Raw genomic sequence first — 10,246 nt, forward strand, 5'->3', positions numbered from 1 at the left:
GCTTTCCTGGTGATAGATATCTTTTCTTGTGACCATTTGGCATTAATAAGTGGAAGGCTTATTAATCCTTTCTATAGAGGCACTGGCTGATTCTAAGCGGATTTCATATACGAACGTTGTAGGGTACAGCCTGCACTCCCTAAGTTACTGCGTTCTGTTGCACGATCGAATCTTAGGCTTGGAGCAACGCTGGCTTCCAGGAGCTCAGACCTTTCTTTGCCTCGTCTTTCAATAGCACTGTGTTCTGACCTGGTCTGGAAAAGCAGGGGAAGCAACCCGCTTGGTTAACCATCACGTGTTTTAATTCACAATGCTTATTTGCTCTCTAGCCGACTATCGTATCTTGTTGCTGAAGGATAGCGTAGAATAAGAGACCACCTCCTTCAGTGAAAGGAAGAAGTGCCTCCAGTCCTGGTGCTGTTGTGCTTCTCTCCAGCCCCAGCCATAGTTTAGAGGAGGCACAGACAAGGGTGCTCTGGTTTTGCCTGCTGCCATTAGCCTGAAGGAGCTGACAACAGTGAATATCTAAAAAAATTCTTGCGCCTCTCCTTTTCTCTACCCATGCTCCCTACATAGGCGATAGGAACGGACACTGAAGTGAAAGGACGTGCATCGCTTCTGTACCAGTGAGAATCGCTTTGTGCCGCCTTTAGGTGCCGCATGCTATAGCTTTGTGCCGCATGCTATAGGTTTCCTCTCTTTCTGCCTGGTCTTATTGCTGCACAAGGACTTCAGCCTATGAAACAGTCTTTGCCTGTGGTGTGGGGTGACGAAAGTCAGAAATGAACGGAATGTTTTCCTAAGACTTGCTAGTTTTATTTAGTTTGGTTCAAAATAGACCTCTGACAAGGATAATAATAAATGTCAGCAAGACACTGCGTTAAGGTAGACCTGAAGCTCATTGCTTGTGATGTGGGAAAAGTCTACCATGACACTTTCCGCGCTGAGTTCTTTGAATTTCAGGATTTTAATCCTGTAGGCATGTCTGCATGGCATGTTGGATGCTTTAACCTTTGTAATGCTAAGGCTGTTCCCTCTGTAGCCTGCCCTGTCCCTTGTAACCACACACCTGGAGGCTGCTGTCCTCGTGCTTTTACCGTGGTATCCACCTGCCCTGATCCTCAGGGCCTTGCACAGATGCATTCTGATGAGTTTTGCTGTCTGTTATGTCTGGTTTCTCCTAAAAATTGATTACCAGGGTAAGTGAATCATCCTTTCTTACCCTATTTTTTTACCCTTTGCCTTGTAGCTTTTAGTTTATAATTTTAGGACCTACTGGATCAGAAAGTAGATGAAAAATTCACATATCCAATAAATATTACTTGGAGGTTACATGTGCATGGAGCATGCAATTCTTGCACCTCATCAAGGGTGCTCCACTCAGTGCTAACATCATCTCGGGCAGGAGCAACCAGTAATGAGTTTAAGTGGGTTTTGATGAAAACTGTATTGTTACTGTTGGGAAACCGCTCTGTGGACTCCCTGCTCCACTGGAAAGGACGTCCAGAAGAGGACAATTGTCTGGAAGACCCCATTGCTTCTGTTCCTGGGCTGGTCCCCAGGAAGATGGTTTTCCTTCTCTCTTTTTTCCTCTCTTTCTCGCCTTGTTTTGGTTGTGGTGTTTTTTTTGTTTGTTTGGTTTTTATTTGTTTGGGATTTTTGTTTTGGGTTGGGTTTTTTGGTTGTTTTTTTCCCCCCTAAAATAGCTTTGAGGTCCATGTATGCCATAAATTGTGGATTCAGCTAAAAAAAATTGTGCATAGAAGCCTGCCTCAGCTTTCTTTGTGCACCATCCTTTGCAAAATCATCCTATAAGCAAAATGAATCCATGCTGGTTCATAGGAAGAAACCTCGCCAGCAAATCAGTTATCTGTTCAGCCTGGGGGGTTTGGGGCTTGGTGATGTGAAATGTTGAGCAGCCTCATTGACTGAGCGGTGCAGTAATGACTTCTACACCAATTACTGCATCCTGAAAGGGAAGCGTACGTAAGACCACCTGATAGAAAGAGTATACAAGAATTTAGTGTTAAAATTGTACTTAGAGAATTCCGAACGCAATGAAGTGAGAAATTATATCTAAAGAAACATAAACTCTTAGCAGCAGTGAAAGTCACGGACCCTTGTCATGAACATACATCCCTGCCTTTTTATTTTTTTTTCAGCTCATCACCTTTTCCATCCTGTACATCTTTCGATAAGAAAGCACAATCAAGAAGGTGAACAGAAGGAGGTAGGGTAGATAACATGGCAAAATATGTTTAAATTAGGTGCAATTCTAAGACACCTCTAACTTATTTCTTCTTCGATGCTGTTGCACGATGTATCTATTGATACTCTGCTTTTCTGCTTGTAAGTATAGTGTCGTTTTGCTATGCATTATTTGAATTTTCAGGCTACAGCTCTGAAGCAAGGGCTCTAACTATGAAAGTCAGGCTCTTCTAAGCTTTATTTGTTAAGAAATACTGTAGTACTGTCCCCACACCAGATCTTGGCTCGTGCCAGTCATTGTGCTGGTCTGGTGGAGGAGAAAGAGGAGAGAGCTGCTTTCAGCTCTGCGATTCCATGTGTAGACGAAAATCCCAAGGGAAATCAGGCTGGCTGTCAAATCTGTATTGACTAGCTCTGCTACTCAATGGCAATAAATTGCTGCTTTGATTTGTTATCCCCTAAAGATTTCCCAGTGAGAGGACCACGTTTAGTGAATGTCAACTTCTGCACTACAGATCTTCCCCAGTCATCCTCGTGGAACCTCTACGCAGTGGTTCATGGACTCCAAGCAGCCTGCAGACCTCAGTTTGAAAATCATTGCATATAAAGATCTATTACTGCTTTTCAGCTGTAATTTATAGCATATCTGTTGGATTATGTGAATTACTTCACCATTTCCACTTCTGGTAGCAGTTCAGAACACTGACCCAGCAGCATCTCTTGCTCTGTTGCTTCTGCAGAGTCAAATCGCGTACAACTGTAAATTGGTGAATCCTCATGATTTTCCTGTTCATAGCAGCTGAAGATCTGGTTCTTTAGATTCAGTGACTGTGCTGAGCGGGATGGTAGCTCTCCTTTGACTCAGGAGGTTGTACTGTAACCCTCCAGAGATCCTTTGCAAACTGTATTACTTTATAATTCTATGTAGAAGAAGATTGCAAAGCTGAAGAACATAGAGATGTCTAAGAAGATGGAGAGGGCCACTGGGCAACAGAGAGAAAGGAATAAGAAAACATACTACAAATGATTATTTTAGGATGCGTTTCTTCAAGCTTCACTAATGATATTTTACTGTTAGAAAGTAGGGGGGATCCACTGCAAAGCCAGTTTTGTTGAAAGGAAATTATTTTGCAAATTCGTGAAATATTTTTACTTGTTCAGTGTCCTAATTGAAGGTTGCGTCCTCTCTGTCCACAGCTAGATTCAAAGCCATGACTTCTTTTGATTTGTGGAGATAAAGATAGGTATTATTGGTAACTCACAGTATTGTCTGATGGTCATAGTCCATCAGGTGACTGCTCCACAAAAGGAATGTACTAGTGTTACCGAAATTGGTGGTTATATTATATACAACAAGCTTTACCAGTCAGTCCATGGAAGTTCATACTTCAGAGCTGATGACCTTAAGCAGTGGATAATCTACACAGGGCTGGCTACATATGCCAACGCTGGGCTTGGATGGTATATTTGCCTGAGCATGCCCTCCCTCCTGCGAAATGAACTGGTAAGGAGGTGGGTACGTTTTGGAATCGGCTCTTGTACCTGTTAGATAGACATAGACGTAAAGTCTGCACACAGAACTCCTCACCTCGGTATTTCACAGAGATACTTGTGTAATAACGTAATGACAAGTCATTGAAAGGTGCCTATCAAAAAAACCCCGGCGCTATCACCTCCTTGCAGCACAGCCTGTAACGCTGCCAGGGCTTTATGCGGCACTCGTCCTAGGTTTTGTTTGGCTCCTGGGGCCCAAACCAGCCGCGGCAATGAGAGGAGAACAGACTCTCTTCTGCGGCCAAGTAGGTGAAAGGCTGCATTCGTTGCATGGTGTGGCTTTAACGGCACAAAGAGCTTGTGTAAGGGACATAAAAGCCCTGAGTTTCATCAGGTAGTCACGAGATGGGGGGGAAAAGTGAGAAACACGACAGGAAAGAAAGCGTGGAAAAGGGGATGTAGAGAAGTGCAAAGCGGAAGAGTTTTTGTAGGGGGAACACATAGGAGGGGTATTTCTGCTCTTCAGGGTAACGTAGAAATACGTGAGCTAATGAGTAAGTGAAGGACATCTTGCTGGGTTAGTCTGGAATGGGGAAAAAGCAGGGCAAATTGGTAATTCAGGTATCTTTACGCCGTGTCATGCATCGATTTGTTAATGTAAAAGAAACTGAGACCCTGAGGAAAGAGTTTTAAAGATGTAGTAGAAATCACGATGTTTGTGTTTGTCGTCTCATCCCTTTATTGAGTTTTATGTAGAAGTCGGTAAGATCAGATAAGATTCTTTTAATCTGCCTTTTAGAAAGGCTTAGAGTCTCCAGTAATACCTGGAGGATGACTTTGATAGCAGCACCCAGCCTGGCACCAGCACATGGAAATGCACTGCAGCTGCACAGTAGTCCTCACGGATGCGGGGAAAATCCTCCTTTTTCCCCAGTTTGAAAAGCGTGAGATGCATCACTGGCCATTTGGTAAGGCCGGATGGCTCCGTGGGAGGTGGTGGGAAAAGGAGGCGGCAGGAGAGAGCAGCGAGCAAGGGGTGCATAGGAGGGGGATGGAGCAGGGATGTGAAGGGGAAAAAGGGAATGGGCTAAGACAGAAAGTGGAAATTGAGGATATTTGGAGAAAAATAGAGTGAAGATCAGATTTAGCCGCATCTTTATAGACTTTTAGCTACCTTTAGTTACTCTGCCAAGGAAAAATACATGTAAGGAGAGAAAGGATGCCAGGCTTTCCCTCCCTTTCACTAGAAGGAAAGGCTGAGGAGCTCTGAACTTGGGTTGAGATGGGTGAATAATAAATTCAAACATAGTGGGAAACAACTAAATGACATCCTGACAGGGCTGGGGAAAGGGGTTCTGGAGCATGGAGCCTGAGGTGAGGGAACCCAACGGTTAGGTAGGGATGCTGTGGCAGCACCACTTTAATAACAAAAGTGAAGTTCTCCATCCCTTCTTTCTGTCTCTCCACAGAAACAAATTTCTAGTGCTTGGGAAGCGTCAGCTAATGGCTCTGAGGAGGAAACATCCTTGCCCATCGCTGTATAGAACAGATGGGTGCATGAAGGATGATGTGGTTCGGCGTATCGTCAAGATTTATGATTCTGCATATCATCAAGATATATGATTCTGCACCAGCGGAAGCTGATTCAAGCAGAAAGACACCCAAGACGCTGAAGTAACGAGCAGTAATTAATCCAAAGGTAAGCAATAACTACTGTGTATTTCACTGGATGAAGATTGGATCCTTGGCTTGGGCTTTCAGGAGGGAGCATTCTTCCCCTGAAGAAAGAAAAAACAATTATCAGTTCCATGAGGATATCACAGCTCTTCAAAAGAAGAAGAAACTGCATCTTCTTTGAGCATCTCAAAACTTAGGTGTACCCACAAGGAAAACTCCATTTGCCCTTTTCAAGAAAAGGGAAAGACCTTTTTCCTCACGTTAATAGTTAAAAATGGCATCCCAAGCTACAATAAAATACCTTGACCTCATTTCTATCTGGAAAGTAGCTTGGGAATAGTGCTTCCATTTTCCAAATGATTTAGGCATCTTAAACTATGTTGTTCTGAGGTCAATATGAAGCCCTCAGGAAGGTTGGCTTGTTAGTAATACTGTTTCTGAGCTCCCAGTGCTCCCAGTTCAGAGTTTAAATGTCCCTTACTGATACATCTGGCTGCTGTTGTCTCCTCATTGCCTTTTGTTCTTCTGCCAGCCACCAAGAAAGCTTTTTAAGAGCAGATATTTATACAGCACTTTGTAAAACAGGACTGTGACGAAGGCTTTTAGGTATTAAAATACGAAACGAATAAATAATAATTAGGAAGGAGAGTGATAGTTTCATACCAAACTTAACAGTCTCTTACCACCTTTGGAGTCCTGCTGTGTTTCCACATCGGTCCTGGTAGAACCATTTTGTTGCCATCCGGGTCCGTGAGATTCCTTACTGGACAAAATGTTGTTTGTGTAAATGTATTTGTTAACTCGGATGTTTAGTTACAGTTGCACGAAGACCGGGGATGTGGGAGTTTCAGGATGAAACATGGGTATAGAATATGCAATGTTAAAGTGCAAGGAACCCCCCCGAAATATTTCCAGTGTTGATTAACGTGTTCTGAGTCCATCTGCAATTTTTTAGGATACAAAAAGAAAAAAAAAAAAATCCGGAAATTACTTGCTTATGGAGTGGAAGTATCCCTGTAGAGAGGAAATACCGGAACCAATTGATTTTTAGTGTAGGAGAGACCTGTAAAACAAAACCCAATAAATATTTTGTAAATCAAAACCAGACAAATGAAACTTTTAAGGCTCAAAATTTTAATAGTTGAGCAGAATGTATGCTAAGAATGCATTATCTTCAAGTCAAGGCTACGTGCTTTTCTGAAGCACGTTTTAATCCAATGCTGCTTATCGTGGTAAATAAATTGTTTTCTCTTCCTTATCATATGGAAGATTAGACCATTAAAAGCCCCCTGACCTTTAAAAATCTGTGAAAAGGAAGAAACGTGAATGTCTTAGAGTCACTGTTAAATCTTCTTTCTATTTCCATTGCATTTGAGTGTAACTTTAATCAGAAAAATGCCTATTGAAACACATAGTTTTTGATATATTTTTTTTTCAGATACTCTGTACAGTATTGGTCATTTTGCTTCCTCTGCTCTGTTACATAGCTCATGATCACATGCTACTAGAGTTGGCTAATTAAGTTGATATACTTAAAACGAAGACAAAACGCTATCAAAGATGTGTTTGATGCATTTTATGCTGACATATTGTAGCATCTTGAGTTGGCGACACTTTTTCTAGTCATGGGACAGTGGCTGAGAGCTGACTAACTTTACACAGCAACCAACCAACAACGAAACAGAAATTCCCATTGTGCTGCCATCGTTGGCATGAATTTCACATTCTGCCGCAGATCTTGGGTTGGCCGTGTGGGATTATCAGGGTCAGGGCACAAAGTGGTCTGGATGCCGAGGAAGCGGAGTACATAATCGCACTTGTTGAGTAGAGAAAGCAGCAGACGTTGCAAGTACCCATCGGGACAAGAATAAGGAGAGAAATGCTCTGTTCTTAACGCTGCCTTGTCAGTATAATCTCATTTGTAATAATTTGTAATGAGAAGTCCATCCCACTGACGTTCTCCTGTTACCATCAGATTCTTTCCTTTTCTCTTTACTCAGATTTTGCTTTCAAATGTGAAAAACTCTAAACAATTACTGCCTTCTTCCCTCAGTTACGAATCCTAATTTACCTCTTCTGGAGGACAAAAAATACGCTTATTTTTAGCTCAGCAACCCCATCCCTTATGTATAGTGATTCCTGGTTGCTTTTTCTGGCGAGATGTAAACTCGTTCCAAATCACAATCTTCCTCCGGTAGTCCGCACTATGATATATTCATTCCTTCCCTCTGTCATGTATATTTTTGCATCTAAATTTTAACAGTCAGTTGTTAGGGCAGAGTACCAGAGCAAATACTCCATGCAGTTAATACGGGCTGAAGAAACACTGTTTATATGCAAAACCCAAGAATTCATCGTCGGTATAAAGTGTTCGCAATCCAAACAAATAGTTGCAGGTACAATACTAACTCATTTAGTCCAAATTATTCAACTAGTGCAGCTCATTCCCAGTAATGCAACAGTTGACAAGAATAAAGGAAATATTTCTAGTATCTACCCCTTTTTCTGGTGTTACGCTAACCCTTCCAATGCACCCGTGGATCCTAAGCCTGGTGCGGGAGCGGTGTTACAGTGAGCTCTCAGGAGTTACAAGCTCTTCCCTGCGAGGAGTATGATGCTAAAATTGGTGGTTTCCTCCTCCATTTGCTTCATCAGCGTAGCTGTTTTAATTGCACTGGCGACAGCCTGTATCTTGTAAATCTTCACGCCACGATTCCCATGCACGCTGCATCTTAAGCTTTTCTTCGGCTGAACAAAAGCTAAGAACTGATTCTTCTTTTAGACTTTGCTATTTTAAACTGTTTTTCAGCATTTGTTAGTTTTCCTTTAAAATCTCCTGTTTTCTATGGGTTCAGAGCCCACCATCCATTGTTCTAACTCATTTTCCCCTGCTTCAAGCTGGTAAGATAAAAGCTGCCATCCTTTCAGTCCATCTCCTCTATTTATCTGTATTACCGGTTTGGTCGTCAGATGCCTGGGTACGTCGTCAGCCCTCATCACCCAGGTCACTTAGTTATTTGAAAGTATGTTACAGCCAAATCACGGTAGCGACGTAAGGAGTTTTAATATATTTTCTCTGACTTTTGGTGATCTCCAGTCATCTAGGCTGTTAAGAATGAATCGCAGCCAGATCACAAGACTTGAATCAAAGAGCATCACTTACCTCCCTTTGGATTTTCAGCGATCCTTGATAGCCTAGGAAGCTGGGTCACAGCTAGATCTTGATGGTAAGGAGAAATGGAGATGGGAGTAGCGGAGGTAAAACAAGGAGTCAGAACACTGAAAAGAAGAAATGCTGTTGGAAGAGCAGAGTGGCCAGGTCTGCTTTTACCTAGTTAATTGTCTTCCAGCAAAGACTGACTCTCTGTTAATGCCAACAGTCGCATTAACTGGATGCAGGATGCTAGTGAGTGTGTAACGGCAGCTGGTTTTCCCTTGCAGTCTTTGTTACAAAGATCTCATTCTTGCCTCTCTGAGACCCATTGAGAGCCCGAGTATGGCAAGTGCAGGAGAACCAACCACTGTTGACAACAGGCAGCTTGTAGCAGGGCACGAAAACCTTCGCTGCTTCGAGTTGGATGCTTCGAGTAGCCTCCATGATGTCTTATCCTGGGCTGAATCATCTAGTGAGGGGAAAAGAAACGGAGCCACAGATTTTTATGTCAGCAAAAGCTCTGAAGGTGATTCCAAGGACTGCTGTATGATTTGTCTTGGCAAATCTGTTAATAAGGTGTTAACATCCCTTATAGCTTTTGGTCCTGCTGAAATCAGAGGAGGCATATGAGGGGAAGAAGGCTGCAGTTTATCAAGCTCAGTGGTGCTTTTTGGCTATTGTTAAGATCCCTTAAACCAAGTTTCCAAAGGTTTAACTTGTGTAGGAAGATAGACTTTGTTTTTAATGTGGTGTATAGAAAAAGAAAGCTGACCAGTACACCCCCATATTCATGACAAAGAGTCAAACTCCAAATATCAACTAAATTTAGGATAATTATTCTTTTGTGCAATAGATAATGAGAAAAAATAGAAATAGAAATAATTACTGCACCGTTCTGAATATAACAGTTAAATTTTAAAAGATGCTAAACATTTATTAATGTCTTTTGTGGTTATGTTTGTGAGACGGTCAGCAGTCAACATACAAAACAACTTAATTTTTGCTCAAATCAGGAGAGAACCTTTTCTTTCACGGACGGCAGTGCAAACGTGTAGAAGCAGGGATGCCTTACTCGATGCATGAGCTGTGGCATTGCTGAAGGGAGGGAACTAAAAGATGTTCCATCCAGTGTTTTGCAGGCATAGAATTCCAAGCTAGAAAGACGTGATGTAGCAATCAGGTGATGTTCAGAACAAGAAGGGATGCAGTCTGGTGGGTCTTTGTTTCTATGGTTACATTCAACCGGAATTGCTGTAACTAGGTCAGATTGGAAGGTGTGAACGAAAACAAAGAGATTCGGAATTGGTAATGAGAGTTCAGAGAGAAGACTGTTGCTACTAGGGGAAGCAAGAAAGGAGCTGAATGTGGAACCAGGCATTTTAATGTACATTTGTAATGGATATGTATGAAGCCCCACACAGATGGGTCTGTCAGTTTTAGCATCATTCGCTCTTCTATCATATTCAGTAGTCTGCTGTATGAAGGATCATCCGCAGACCGCCATCAAGCAGGCGTGTTCTGTGCTATACCTGCGGTGGGTGACACCTCTCCTCCCTCTGGCTGCATATCCAGGCGGCAGCAGCCAAATGTAGCCATAGGAAGGGAAGAAGCCCTGGCAGCTGGAAGGGAGAGGCAGGACAGACGGGAGAGATTTGCTGGAAAGGGGAAACAACACCAAGGCCAGGGAAGATGAGGCATCCTCAGCCCAGAAGT

At 42.6% G+C, this 10,246-nt stretch overlaps 1 long non-coding RNA gene across 2 annotated transcripts in view; it reads left to right on the top strand.

Annotated features, from left to right (window-relative positions):
• LOC142410067 (uncharacterized) overlaps positions 1-8,291 on the top strand; it is a 44,671-nt gene extending 36,380 nt beyond the window's left edge. For both annotated transcript variants that reach the window (XR_012775818.1, XR_012775817.1), the window contains one exon: positions 5,172-8,291. This is a non-coding gene — a long non-coding RNA (uncharacterized LOC142410067). The remainder of the gene's footprint in view (positions 1-5,171) is intronic.
• Positions 8,292-10,246: the final 1,955 nt, after the last annotated feature.

The sequence above is a fragment of the Mycteria americana genome, chromosome 5 (genome assembly GCF_035582795.1).
Source record: "Mycteria americana isolate JAX WOST 10 ecotype Jacksonville Zoo and Gardens chromosome 5, USCA_MyAme_1.0, whole genome shotgun sequence".
NCBI lineage: Eukaryota > Metazoa > Chordata > Aves > Ciconiiformes > Ciconiidae > Mycteria > Mycteria americana.